Here is a 14,545-nt window from a genome sequence, read left to right on the forward strand (position 1 = left end):
GCATCTTGTATTCTTTTGCTAATTGTGGGGTTGCCGGAGTGACAAGAACTCGAACCCCGTTGGTATATCGATGCATGAGGGATAGTAGGATCTCATAGTTTAAGGCCGTGGTTAGATTTATCTTAATTACTTTCTTGTATTTGCGGATGCTTGCAAGGGGTTTAATCACAAGTATGTATTAGTCCTAGGAAGGGCGGTGCATTAGCATAGGTTCACCCACACAACACTTATCAAAACAATGAAGATTAATCAACTATATGAAGCGAAAGCACTAGACTAAATTCCCGTGTGTCCTCAAGAACGTTTGGTCATTATAAGTAAACAAACCGGCTTGTCCTTTGTGCTAAAAAGGATTGGGCCACTCGCCGCAATTATTACTCTCGCATTTTACTTACTTGTATTTTATTTATCTCGCTATATCAAAACCTCCCGCAAACTTGTCTCGTGAGCATTTATAGTGAATCCTTCATCGAAACTGCTTGTCAACACCTTCTGCTCCTCGTTGGGTTCGACACTCTTATTTATCGAAAATACTATGATACACCCCCTATACTTGTGGGTCATCAATGAGTCTGGATCATTTGTTTGGGATGCAAAAATGGATCTGAAATAATGGACAAAAGTGTTTGCAATTTGTTGAGGCATAAAATGAGTTACATTTTGCTCATCTCTTATTGACATAATAGAATTTCTTCTTCTTCTAGCAATCGCTCTATGAAAGAAAGTCAGTGTTTCGTCACCATCTTTTGCCCAGACTTTTCTTTGCTCTCTCAGCATATAGAAATCATTTAATTTAGTAGTTGTTTGTTCATACCTGGTGGTTAAGTCCCTGTTCCTTTGCAAAGTCTTGATTGCCTGGTGGAGCACATTGCAGTTTTAAAAATTCACCTTCCGGATCCTTTAGTTCCTCCCTGCAAAGGTTTTTTCTTTTTGCACCAAATTTTCAAAGAGGCAACTAAGTGATTAGCTCCGGAATGATAAGGCTTGCCTATAGATTGCTGCCAATAACTTTTAGCATGGGTTTGGAAGTCATCTTCTTTGAGCCACCAATTTTCAAATTTGAAATGAGATTTAGTTTTAGTGGCTTTACCATTAGTTGATAGCAAAATGGGAGCATGATCACTAAAATTATAGATTAAAGGCATATTGTAAACTTTAGTGATTGGGTAGTTGACACACCATTGGTTGTTGGCTAAACATCTATTTAGGCGTTGAAATAAAGGTGTAGAAGAAAACCGCCTATTTGTCCAAGTGTAAGCAGGACCATTGTAGCCAAGATCAAACAAGCCGACTCGCTTAACAAGATCTCTGAATAAAGCCAAACGATTAATATTGACATTAGCATTGCTTTTTTCATTTTCATACATAATGTCATTCATATCTCCTAAGAAAACGATGGGAAGGTTGCTATTTACATTTGCAAAATCTGCAACCTGAGTCCAAATAGTACTGGTATTTTTATGATAAGGATCACCATACACACATACTAAACGAAAGGACACATTAGTGGATTTGTCCTTTGCTAGAGCTAAGATTAGGTTAAAGGAGGCCGTCTGAATAGTAATATCCATCTCGTCAGTCCACAAAAGCCAGAGTCCTCCTGATCTTCTGCTTGAACGTACTACAATACTGTCATGCATATTAAAACGAGAAGCAATGTCTACAGAGGTGAATTTGGTCGATTTGATCTCTGAAATGAAAGTTACCTGAGGTTTAGATGTTGTGATCATCCTGGCAAGGTGAAGCATTTTAGGACTGCCTAGGCCCTTGCCAACGCCTTGGCAGTTCCAGGCTAGAGCTCTCATGGCGCCCCTGGCGCCTTGGAGGCTGGCGCCGCTGCCTGTTGGTCCACCGCATTCTTGACCGCTACTCTCGAATTTCCTCGCATATGTATCTGGCTAGGAAGATCACTGCCTGCAAATTGATCTTCGGTTGTAGCATGTATAGTGTTGACGGCTGCAGTAGGACGAGGAGCAAGATAATGAACCATGTTGATCCCGCGAGCCACTCCAGAAGGTGAGAAGTGACCGACATGAGAATCCTCAGTGCCCTGCGATTCCAAGGATGGCGAGTGGAGATCGTAATTGGCAATGTCTGGGGATAGTGGTTCATTGCGCGAGCTTTCCCCTTGAGCCATGGCGTGCACAGGCAGCTCCCGGACCTCCGACCGCAGCGCACGTGCACCGCCTCCGCCCACCTCGCCGGCGTTGCTGTCACGGCGCCAAACGGAAGCACCAGAGATATTGAGAGCGTATCTAGGAGTAGAACGGTTCATACCTCGAGCTTGAACTGGCGTTGGCGAATCCCATCGAGATCTTCGGCAGCGATTCCCAATCGCTGGACTGGAGGCACCGTTGGCCACCTGATTGCTCGGCGGCGCCGTTCTTCCCTCGCCGAGGCCGACGCCAAAAGTTTGACGCATAAATTCCCGGGTGCGGCCTACCTCCAAGGATCCCTTCTTGCCTTGGATGTTCTTCTCCGCGATCTCCTTCTCCGCTTCGCTGCTGCGCTCCTCTTCCCGGCGACCTACCCGAGGCAGGATCGGAGCGTAGTCCCGCCCGAACATGATCTTGCCCAGCCTCCCGATCCTCCATCACCTCGCCCGATCCGTCGGCGGCTCGCACCGGCGAGATGCCGAGCGCAAGCCATGCTTGCGGGGCTCCATCGGAGGAGGCCAGCACCGCCCTCTTCCTCGGCGGGAGGAGAAGCGGATCCGCCGGCGAGGCCGGCCTTTTGGTAGCAGAAAACTGTGGAGGAAGCGGCTGGCGGCTCTGGTGATGAATGTGGGTAGATGGGTGGGAACGGCGAGGCAAATGCCTATTGTTCTCGGAGACATCGTCGGCGGTGTGTTCTCCAACTTGGGGTGGCAGAGAAGCAAGCATGGGAGGGCGGCGGTGTCTCTCGAAGTGGAGTTTGCTCACGGGGGTTTGTTCGAATGAACTCGCCGTGGGTGGAAGACACCTGTGATTGCTAGGTGTTTGGAAGCTGAAGGAGCTGTGGGGTCGTGGACAGCTGGTGTTGGGCTTGGCGTTGGACGAGGCTTGCGTGGCCCAAACAAGTACCGAGAGTATACGGTAAAACCCCTTCCCGCTCTAACCGTCGAAGTGTCCGAAACGCAGGCTGGTTTTGTCGCTGACTTTGTATGTACTCAAAGTCCATCTCTTCTATACCTTTCTCGTTGTCCGGTTCCTCCTCTTGATCTTGATGTTGTAGAGAGCCGTCGACGGTGGCATGCTGACCTTGCTCTCTATTCCCACTCGCTTGGACTTGCTTCTCCACGTGTATGATGTGCATGTCGCGAGTGTGGCGATCAATAGTTCCCGTAGGTGTAGGTGTCACCACTACAGCGCACCTTCTTCCTCACCGCGTTGTGTCGCCATGGGAGCCGCTGCTCCGGTTCTTGCCGCCTCCATTCTATTCATGATTTGTGCCGCTGCCGCCTCGGATAAACGTCCACTTCTTCCTTCTTGGGTCGAAAAACATTGTTAAAAGTGCTCAGCTCAGGATTCTGAAAAGTGCTAAACACCGGTTTTCTCTGAACCGTCTTGTCCAGTGGAATCTGCGAGTCATCAATAATCCATGTTCCATACCTCTGAAAAGGTACTTGAGCTGGATTGTGGTTATGCCTGATTCTCTCTGAAACAATGCTTTTGCGCAGATAACACTAGTGTGAAACATCACTCCACGTAAACAGACAGATCCTACCAATTTTTTCATAATGTAGATAGGCAACACATTGCTGTTGTGGGCTAAGCACTAGTTTGATTCTGTCAAGAACTGGGTTACAAACAGTGTGCCTTATAACTCCCCAGATGTAATCAGGGTGTGCATTTATCATGCTAGTTCTTGGCTGGTGGAGATCAGACTGTCTTCCAACCATATTCATAATCTCTGCTAACAGCTGCAAAGATCTCTTCTCTTTGGGTATTCCATAAGCTCTAACAGAGACATACACAAATCTGAAAGAGTACTTCGGTGTACCTTGTTGTTGCACTGATTTTTGTTGTTCAAGCTGATATCCTTCTCCCTCTGGATCTGCTAGTTCCAACAGAATAATATCTGGTCCAATCCTCCAGGGTTGCTTCTCATAAACCCACATCATAGACAGGAACGAATTGAAAGAAGCTTTAAAAACAAAATCATGAACCTGAGTGATATCTCCATAGTGAGCTCTCCAAGCTCTCTTCATCTGTACTTGCAGGGTGGTTAAAGAGATGCTTCTAGGTGTTGATCTGGTCGCTGCAAGCTTCATATAGATTGCATATTGCTCTCCTTGTGCTTCTTGAATATGATCTTGCTGCTGCTCAGTAATTGACATAGCCTGCAGATCAAGCTCGAGCTGCGGAACCTCTGGTACTTGCAAGATCCTTGGGCGGTGTGAGGGGCTGCAGGACTTCCTTCAGCTCTAACTGGTGAGAGCGGTTGACGCTCTGTAGATCCATCCGGTTGATTTGCTTGCTCTGAGAGCCCTCGATTATTTGCTCTTGCAAACTGCATAAGAACAAACTGATGAAGTGAAGGTGTCGGTGGTTCGTAGAGGTCAGGAGTTTTTGGACGGCTAGGTGGTGATGAAGAGCGTGGTTGTCGGATCATGAGAAGAAGAAAGGATGAGAGAAGGTCGATGGATTGAGGGATTTAAGAAGCTAGGTTAGGGTAGAGAGGAGCGGCATGTCGCCATACACCACACGCGACCAAGACGGAGCAGAGCATTCCGCACGATGGAGACTGGAGAGGGCGTTGGCAGCGACCCTTCGCCCGGAGAAAGGAACCTAAAGCTGGAGAAATGATGGTGGCTGCTCGCTCGCCACAAACCGATGGTGAGATCATCAGCAGCAGCAGACCACTATGTTCACCAAGAGACTGGCTCAGCCAGCACGCACGTCAGGACCATCGCCATATTTTGTTGCACACATGTGCAACAACCTGTGAGCAAGATGGCGGTCGCAATTCTGTCTTCAAACTAGTATCGATCCATGGCTACATAACCAGAACGCATTGGGTAACCAGCTGTGATGTGGCAAATTTGACAATGTTGAGATACACATTCTAAACCAATAGATACTTGCAATCTGGGGAGTGTCATTCACCAATACCTGCACTTACTGACTACAGACATTAATGCGCACCATACAGGTCCAATGCACCACCTGAATACGTGGGCAACATATCAATAGTTACGTCTTCAGCAATGTACTACTGCCTACTTGATACTAGTTCGAGCAGCAGTCAAAGTTCCAAGGCCTAGGAGTTCACAAGGTCTCTCACAGCACGCTTTACTCCAACTTCCGTACGAGTCTTTTCTACTTGCGTGATGAATGAGTTATGTTACCAATCATCTTTAGTGCAAGTGTCGGGTTGGTCAATAGGCACCTGTAGAGAGCACATGCAAGTAACACTTTAGATTTGGCATTCAATCTACGAAATACATCTGATGGTACTGAGGCTTACGGCGTGTCCAGCTCCAAGGATCCAGTAGAAGTGCAAATTCTTGAACGATCTAACATACGCCTTGATGGGGCCAGAACAGTGCCCCGAAGAGTCGCAGCTTCCAAGGCTGCCTTGACAGGTTCGAGAAGCTCTTCGAGGCCATCCCATCTGAAAAAACATAATTAAGTTAGAACAAACATGTTTGAAATTGCACAACATAGGCAAATCAAGATGTCTTACTTTAGCTTTTTCACCCATCCTTCTACGCCAATCGTCGAGCAGATCACATCCAACTTCGAAGATGAAACACACTTTATTCATTCATGCTCAGAAAATATACTAAATTCAGAGATGGCAGCGGTAATTACTAACTATTCTTAAGATCTTTTTACCACCCCTCCCGCAGGTGATTGCTTGGAGGAGCTTATGATTCTGGCTTATGAAAGATTTCACTACTGAGAAGGTCACGGCTGAGAAGGCCGTGACCCGGCATGTCGGTGAAATTTTAGTAGTGCTACCGGGAAGCCGGTGAGGGGCACGGTTAGGGCTGAAGTGAAGGTACTAAACAAAATTGCCATCTTGGATGATTGGAATAAAACCAACATGTTTTTGATTCAAAGGTAAAGAATCTGGATTGCTTGAAGATCTCTCGTCCAATTATCCTTTGCAATGTTCTTTACAAGTTGATCTAGAAATAGAAAGTTTTAGCAAATAGACTCGAAGCTGATTCTTCCGGAAATTATTGCTCCTATTCGGTGTGTGTTTGTTCTTGGGAGGTCAATCACTCATAATTCCTTATTAGCTTATAGAGTCACAAATTATATGCGAAGAAAAGGTCCGGTGTTGAGGGTGTGGTGACACAAAAACCAGATGTGAGTAAATAAAGCCTATAAATGACCGAGTGGAATGGCCTTTCCTTAAGAGAATGATGGAAAAGAGGTTTCAAGCAAAGATTGTCCAGCTGATTATGAGGTGTGTGACAACAGTGAGATACCTATTAAAATTCAATGAAATAATGACGGATGAAGTTATTTTAGGTAGAAGCCTTCTACAGGCATTCTCAAATTTATTGAATAGTGCTGAGCAGAATGGGGTTCGGAAGGGATATGGGTGTGCCCAAATGCACGAAGCTTTAAGAATCTTTATGAAGTTTGCTCGGAGAGCGGACAACAAATAGGGACAAGTCTGCTACGGATTCAGTAAGAATATAAGCGTCACCGAAAAACCATGATGATGAACAGCCTTGGTGTGAGAAGCGGAGTACATACCGCGCAGCGGCCGGGCTTGCTTGTCCATGTGGGGAGGTCGGGAACTAGAACCTTTGCATACAGAAAAAAAACACATTTTGATGGACGATACAGGATGTGTGTGTGTGTGTGTGGGGGGGGGGGGTTCAACAAGACTTGTACACTTTCAACTTAGCGATGCCAGCTGAAACAAGGATGGAGGCTGTTGACAACTTTGTGTGTCCAGGTACTCAAAGCAAAGTACTACCGCAACTCTCATGTGATCGTCGTCGAGGTAAATGAGGGAGCTACTTGGAGAAGAATTATGAGAGGAGTAGATGCTCCGACAAACGGAGTAATCGAAGAGTAGGCGGTAGCATGAAGATCGACATATAGCAAGACCTATGGGCTATGGCTACCTTGGGACGAATATCGCTGGTCGGTCACACAATCATCCGAAGGTGTAACCCCCGACCGATCCTATTACAGGTCGAGTGGGACGAAGCACTAGTAAATGACATCTTTTGGCCGATGGATGCGAGAAGTATTATGGCGCTACCGTTATGCGAATATTTCGAAGATGCGTGGGCTTGGCACTATGATAGAAAAGGAATGTTCATTGTTAATTCGGCATACAAGATGTAGCGCCAAATTCGGTCGATAGCAAATAGAGTGCAGCCAAGGGAGAGCAGAATCCAAGGGCTAGGGTTCAATTGGCAAAGCATATGGCGCCCTGCATTGCCATCCAAGGTCCGAGCAATTTATGTGGCTAACAACCTCCTAGATGGAGTATAACAACAGAGCATGGTGACATGGTGTTGACATCAACACGATCTACCCAATGTGCCAACAGCTAAAAGAGGATGGATGCACCTGTTCTCGAAGTGCAAAACCGTAGAGCCAATCTGGTGGAAAATGGAGATAGAACATGATGGGAGAAGCGAGAGGTGCAGGATCCGGGCATATTGCACATATACTGGGACCCATTGCACGCTCAAGCCGAAGCCTTTCTCCGAAGTATGTGCAAAGACGGAGATGGGGGCATGACACGAGTAACCATAAAGATGGATTCTATTATTCCAAAGCTAGTGGTCCAGACACCGACCAAGATAGGTCCCTCAATGGCGCCACGTTCCGAGAGATTAAGTTTTTTTTGCTTGTTTCAACCTTTTCAATTTTAGCATTGTTCATTGCACAAGGACTTGTAACGGATTACTCTAGCGAATGCATGGTGCAAGATTAGGCCATGTGTATGGACAGATGATGCGCCTGATTTTGGACAAGATGAAGTGCCACGTTCCGAGAGGTTAAGTTTTTTGATTGTTTCAACTTTTTTCAATTTTAGCATTGTTCATTGCACAAGGACTTGAAACGGATTACTCTAGCGATGCATGGTGCAAGATAAGGCCATGTGTATGGTCAGATGATGTGCCTAATTTTGGACAAGATTCAGCCACAACTGATTTTGTTGGTCGTACCGAAACTGGAATAGTAGATATTCCAGCTAAAAAGAAGATATATAATCCGACACTCTTAGAATTCCAAGTAAAAATCGCTGATAATGTCACGAGAAATATTTTCTGCCCACCTGTCCGTTGTATATAGTCACATCCACACCTTGTGATAGCAGCTCATCAACCTGCGTAATGGAATGTATCAGACACCACAAATTACATCACAGTCAAAGAAATTACATAAGTTGAGTCATTATTATTTTTGCCTCATTGATTGCTGGTTTCATAAAGGTATTAGCCATCGCTTTGTAGACCGGAATTGAGACCTGCCGCCAACTAGCAGTTCAATTGAAATCAAATTAATTCAAGGAGGGCAGTTTTATAGACAAGAGGAAATATATCAATATAGTGGCTTAAGACTTTGACATATATAGAAGGAGATGACACTCACATGAGATCCTTGGGAATGATCTTGAGCTTTCTTTTAATGGCCCCATTCATGATATCGTCGATGGTGTTGGGAGCTGACTGAGCCAATAACGAGTTCATGTTGGATTCAAGCAACAAATTTTCCATATTCTCGCAAAAAGGTCATGCAGGTTTAGCAATTTGTGGTGAGTACTGGGAAACACTTTATCATGAAAAGAATTTAATACTTAATAGCTGTAATCTACACAGTGTTTCATACAAAGTGGTGGTTATTGAACACTTACCACGCTGCCAGCTTTCCGAGTCAATTAAATCAAGTAAGTCGATCCAAATCTTTCGAGCTGTGGCAAACTGTCCTAATGCCATCTCCTCCTTTAGCTTTGCTGCCATTCTGGGGAAGAAGAATAAAATTAGTGCTCACATGCGCATGCCTTTGGAAATCAAGGTAAATTAGAGGTAGAAAACTCTTACTCAGTGGCAGGTGCTACTGCATTGTCAGTTAACCTTGACATGCTGTGCAGCAACTGCGCATACGAGAGCTGGATGGAACCAAAGCACTGGATGAGAACAGTTTTTTGCAAGAAAAATGGAACTGACTTGTCCATTAAGAGACTCCAAGAAACTAAACATGATTTCCTCACCGCAAAATCATCTGGCGAGATCCAGCTGTCACCGAGGACAACACCGCCAAGTGTGAGCTGAAGAATGCCACTGGATGGCCCTTGACATGGAGATACCGATGATGGCAGCAAGCTTGCCACCATATGACTCGCCGACCAGGAACAGCGGGCTGCTCTGCAGGGTAGGTATCTTCTTGGTGAGCGCACTTACGAGCTCAATGGCATCTGCTGCCACCTGCGAGTCCGTCGTTGCGATTACACTCGGGTCTTCCGTGTAGCTGTACCCAACGCCCACCGGTAAATCCTGCATGCCAACATACTCGTTACTTCCAACACAAATGACCTTGAATGGTATGTGATGAAGAAACAACTCACCGACCACAAAGATGAGATCGGCCTTCTGCAGCCATGTTGAGTTGCGTTGCTTCAGAGTTGGCGTCTAGCGGCCCGATCTTCTAGGAAGTTGCCACGCCCGACAGCTGACCCTCCCCGTAAGAACACGATGAAGATAATGTTAATTAATACTTTGTCATCGACCAAAGAAAAGAAATGGCGAGCTACTTAGCGGTAAAAGATGACTGTTTTAACATTCTTCTTTTTCTTCCTATGGGGAGTGAAACTGAGTGTGTGAATCAATATTTTCTGTTACGATGGTGCTTCAAAAGCATCCTGACTAGAGATGTGTTATTACACATTGGGGGTATGTGTGAGGAAAAATGTTTATTGTGTGGTGATGACAAATCTATTGATCATTTCTTCTGCTTCCCGCTGGCCAAATATATTTGTAATACTGATAGTTGTACTTCAGTACTTGCGGTTTCAGAAGTGTAGATGACTGTTTCAACATATGGTTGGTCCAGTTTTCAGGGCGGAAGAAGAAAATGATGATCATAGATTTTGCGGTGGTGTTGTGATGTATTTGGAAAATGATAACCTTCCAGGATGGATCCAAGTGCTAGGCTGAGAAGGAGAGGACTCACTGTTAGTTTACTTTTCTGTTCTTTTTAAATCATGTTAAACTAGGATCTTGTGGTGATGCAGTTTCTATTAATGAAATCGGAGTGTATGTTGCTTCAAATAAGAAAAGACTTAGGAGTGATAAAATATAGCAGAAACGTACCGGGCCACCCCTGCAGCCACAGGATGGTCGGCCATGGCTTCACCAGCGACGAGACCCTTTGCGGGCTCTTGTAAAACCACCAAAACACGTGGGCCTCTCGCGCCAAAGTTCAGAGTTAGACTTGTGCACACAAAAAATGCATAAAACATCGAAAGAGTTTGTTGAGGCATAAGCAAGAGGGCACTTTGGTACGTACTCTGCTGTCGTACCGGCACGTAGCCCCACTCGCTCGTTAGCATCGCCGGAGCTAGTGGCGGCAGCTCCTTGTTGCGCACCGTGAAGAAGGAGGAAGGACAGGGCAAGGAACAGAGCAGAACGCCGCAAGTCCATTGTTGAGGTGCCTGAGATAGCTGGAAGAAAATATAGGTAAATGCCCAAAATGTTGTAGCATATATCAATAAACAAAATGCAAGAGAATAAGCATGCTATTATGAAAAATATAAAGTTATGTTATTTGATGGTCGTGGTTGAACCACAGTGTTCATGAGTGAACCTGCAAAAAGTTCACAAGGCCGGTATGAGAAACTGGATCCTTAGAAGGACAACCCAAAGCTTCGGAGCTACATCTAAATTTCAGTTGCATGAGAACAAGTAAAGGATGGAGGAAGCAAAATGTCTGTATTTTCTGGATATTAATTAAGTCGTCCTCAAGACGTGCCATGCTGCATTGCTAGAAGGTGTTGGGTGAATCATGGATTGAGCTTAGTATATTATTCTGATGACTGAACATACATTATGCTTCCCTTTTAACCCCTTGATGGTACCTTGTTGTTGTTGTTGTTGTTGCCAACAGCACCTAATTTCGTTTTCTTTATTTGCTTACTGGATTTCAGTTGATGTAGAGCTATAAACAATACAGTCACTATTCAGTAGGGATTTCCTTGTTAGGCGGATCCTTTAACTGTGTACTGTAGACAATATAGAAAAGGAAGCATGACTAATACTAATATTTAGTGCCTGTTGGAAGAATAGTTGAGCGAGGCAGACTGTACAGAACAAGAAAAGCTTTCAGTGGCTGCACCTAACGACACAGAAACGACAGCGCAAATTCCACAAAATTAATATCCTGTTTGTAAAAAAAATTGGCAGTCAAATCAAGAATACACGGATGAATCTCGTCAGCCCTGCAGGTGTGTGTGAAATCCGCCCCAGACATAAATAAATATGTTAATGCGGGTGTCGCTGCTCACCGGAGACCTAGAAAGCGGCAGGCGACAGTGCGGACCAGGCCGGGGCCGGAGGTCTGGACGACTCGATCAGTCTCCACTCTCCAGCCAAGCCGATCCGCCGTCGATCTGCTCCCCGCCGGATCCCTCGCGAACAAAGGCGATGCGAAGGACAGGAGGTGGGAGGTGGGAGCGGCGGGGGAACGAGGTGGGAGGTGGGAGCGGCGAGATGCGCCTCGCGGTGCAAACCCTAGCGGCTAGCAAGGGGAATGGAGGAGGTAGTTCACGGAGGGAATCAGCTTTCTCTTTTCATCAGCTCGGGCCTCGGGGGCAGCCTCTTTTCAGCTCCCATAAGCCAACTGCCCACTGCTACACGACCCCATTGTCGTCTACTCCAGTCTCCGGCCAGAAAGAAATTTCGCCTCTGTTTTGTAGCGGGAACTAGCATACTGACCTTAATTTAATTAGTACTCAACCGATAAGCAAAGATCGAGGCCCAAATCCAAAACTTATTAGCCCACGAACCCATGAGATTTCTCTTTCGAATTAAGGCCTAAGGGGGTTCTATAGGGCCAGCATCCGGTCACAGGCCCATAATCATAATCATGTGATGTAAAAGAAAAAAAGAAAATCATCTTATCACAAATAGTATATTACCTAATTTAGACAATATCTGCATAATCATGTCATGTAAAAGAAAAAAAATCCCCCGCGAACAAAGGCGACGCGAAAAAGCACCCGCACATTTTTTTTAACGGCTACGCGTCGCGTAGAGTTTCTTGACCTGCGCTTTCCTAACGAAGCATCGAATAATATACTGCTCCTTCTTTCTCCTATACCTAATTATTCAACAGCATGCTTGATTGTACATTGTCTGCAACAAATAAATGGGCGAAAGCGAGTAACAATTTTGTGAGAGGATAGAGTAGTTACTTGGCATACTCCCGGCCTTAATCTTTCACCAAATATATTTATTCATATACAACATGACTCACAACAAGACATGTTGGATATTGAAATATAAGAAAAAACTTGCATGCAACACACATGCATGAGGCACCTCAAACAAAAGACAAGCAGTGTGCTTTCTGCTCGCTGGTCGTTTGGACCCTTAGCCGCACTTGGGGCTATTGGCAAAGGCGCTTGCCGGGAATGACTTTGCCAACGCCCGGGCCCGGATTGTGAGCTGATCACCGACACGCTCAACCGTGTTGAACCCAAGCCACTCGTATACCGCCTGAAACCTAGTGCCATACACTTGGGTTAGGGATCCGGATTTAATTACCCCGCCGACCTTGCTTCCATACCGAAACTTGTATTGGTCGCCGCCGATCGGAACAAAGAAGTTGCACTCGCCTCGGAAGTGTCACCTCTATAGTACCCTCGTGGAGCACGTATGATTCCACACCAAGCGGGAGAAGACCCCGTGGCAAGTTGTTTTGCTCTAGGATGTCGTACGCAATCACAGTCGTACTCATCTATCGTTGAGTTGCTTGAGGTGGATGAGGCGGCGTGGAGGATGGAAGCTATGAAGACGAGGAGCAGTATATGTTGCATGGCCATGGCTTGTTGCTTCGATTGCGCAAAGTTTATAGTCGATATATATCTTAATATGAGGGCTAGGATAGTAGTATATATAGTGCACTGAGGCGGAGGCATCTGCCCTATATATAGGCCGCCCACCAAATCATAAACAATCAAATTATTATCTGCATAATTAACATTCCATCAAAGTGTTCCTCAAAATAAAGAAATTAATTGTCCAATTGAATCAAAATTTATTGCTATAATTAAGCATTCCTTATTTAGTCATTTTTCATACTCTAAAATGTTCCCTCAAATCAAGATAATTGATATGTACTAAATAAAGAAAATTGAGTACATAATTGGTAGAGTGGATATTCTTTTGAAACTTATGTATGTACACCGGAATCCAACTAATTAAGACTTCACAAAAAACAATTTTTAAGATTCAAATATTTACGAAACTAGCAGTGTTCTGACACTGACCTTAATTAGAATTGAACTGATAAGAAAAGATCGAGGCCTAATCTCTGCAGAACGGCCCAAATCCAAAACTGATTAGCCCACGACCCATGAGATTTACTTTTCGAATTAAGGGACCCGGGCTCTATAGGGCCAGCATCCGGTCACAGGCCCATAAGCATAATCACAAGAAGACATGTTGGATATTCACCAAATATATTTTTTCATATACGACGGACTCACAAGAAGGCATGTTGGATATTAAATCAAATTACCACAGTACCGGTTCGTTTCATTTTTTTTCTTTTTGGCTCCTCTATCTAGCCGAGCAAGCTCTCAAGGAAATTTTGTTTCTCATAAGGCGCTCCAAATCGGAAGGGCCAACATGATGCGTTGATTAAACAAACATGACAAAATCAAAATATATACTATAGACTATATGATCAGAGTTATAGTCTTGTCATCAGCAAGGCATAAATATCTAAGGTGCCACATTTACACTCCCATTTGACGGCTAGTACTATTGCTCCCACTTGCTTCAAAGTAAATATAGGTTGCATATGCTACAAGCATATAATAGAACTACCGAACCTTGAAAGAGAAACCTCGAAGCTCCTTGCTGCGCATCTGAATGTGTGAAATGAAAAACAACGGGAAACATCAGTCCCAAAACAGAAATGAAAGTAAACCTGAGTTCACTACATCAGCTTGGCTGCAGGAAATAAATTTTGATTTTATTATCGGAGACTTACCATGGAAGAACATACCCCCGTATAAACCTGTTTGAGGCTGGATTTTTGAGCAGGTGCGCACCGCGCACGCGAACCGTAGATTTATCTTTTTGTGATTGTTAGCTTTGGTGGGAGAATCTGTGCATGCATGTGAGTTTTGTCTTTTCTAAGAAAGATGGCACAAAATTTTGGATTATATGCATGTAGGGAGAGAGTAGCAAAAAGAAAAGTCAACTTCCCGATGGATGGTGAAGATAGCCGTGCGCGGCGCACTGCTTGCGGTTACACTTTTCCCAACCTGTTTTTATGTGGAAAAGAAAGAAATAAGGTTTTCCCTACAATATCTTTTGCAAACGTCCACTTGTTCTGAAAGTATTGGTGATCTA

At 44.9% G+C, this 14,545-nt stretch overlaps 1 pseudogene; it reads right to left on the reverse strand.

Moving 5' to 3' along the window:
* Positions 1 to 4,995: 4,995 nt before the first annotated feature.
* On the reverse strand, positions 4,996 to 10,506 carry LOC124694811 (annotated as a pseudogene).
* Between the last annotated feature and the right edge of the window lie 4,039 nt (positions 10,507 to 14,545).

This window comes from Lolium rigidum, chromosome 3 (assembly GCF_022539505.1).
Source record: "Lolium rigidum isolate FL_2022 chromosome 3, APGP_CSIRO_Lrig_0.1, whole genome shotgun sequence".
Taxonomy (NCBI): domain Eukaryota; kingdom Viridiplantae; phylum Streptophyta; class Magnoliopsida; order Poales; family Poaceae; genus Lolium; species Lolium rigidum.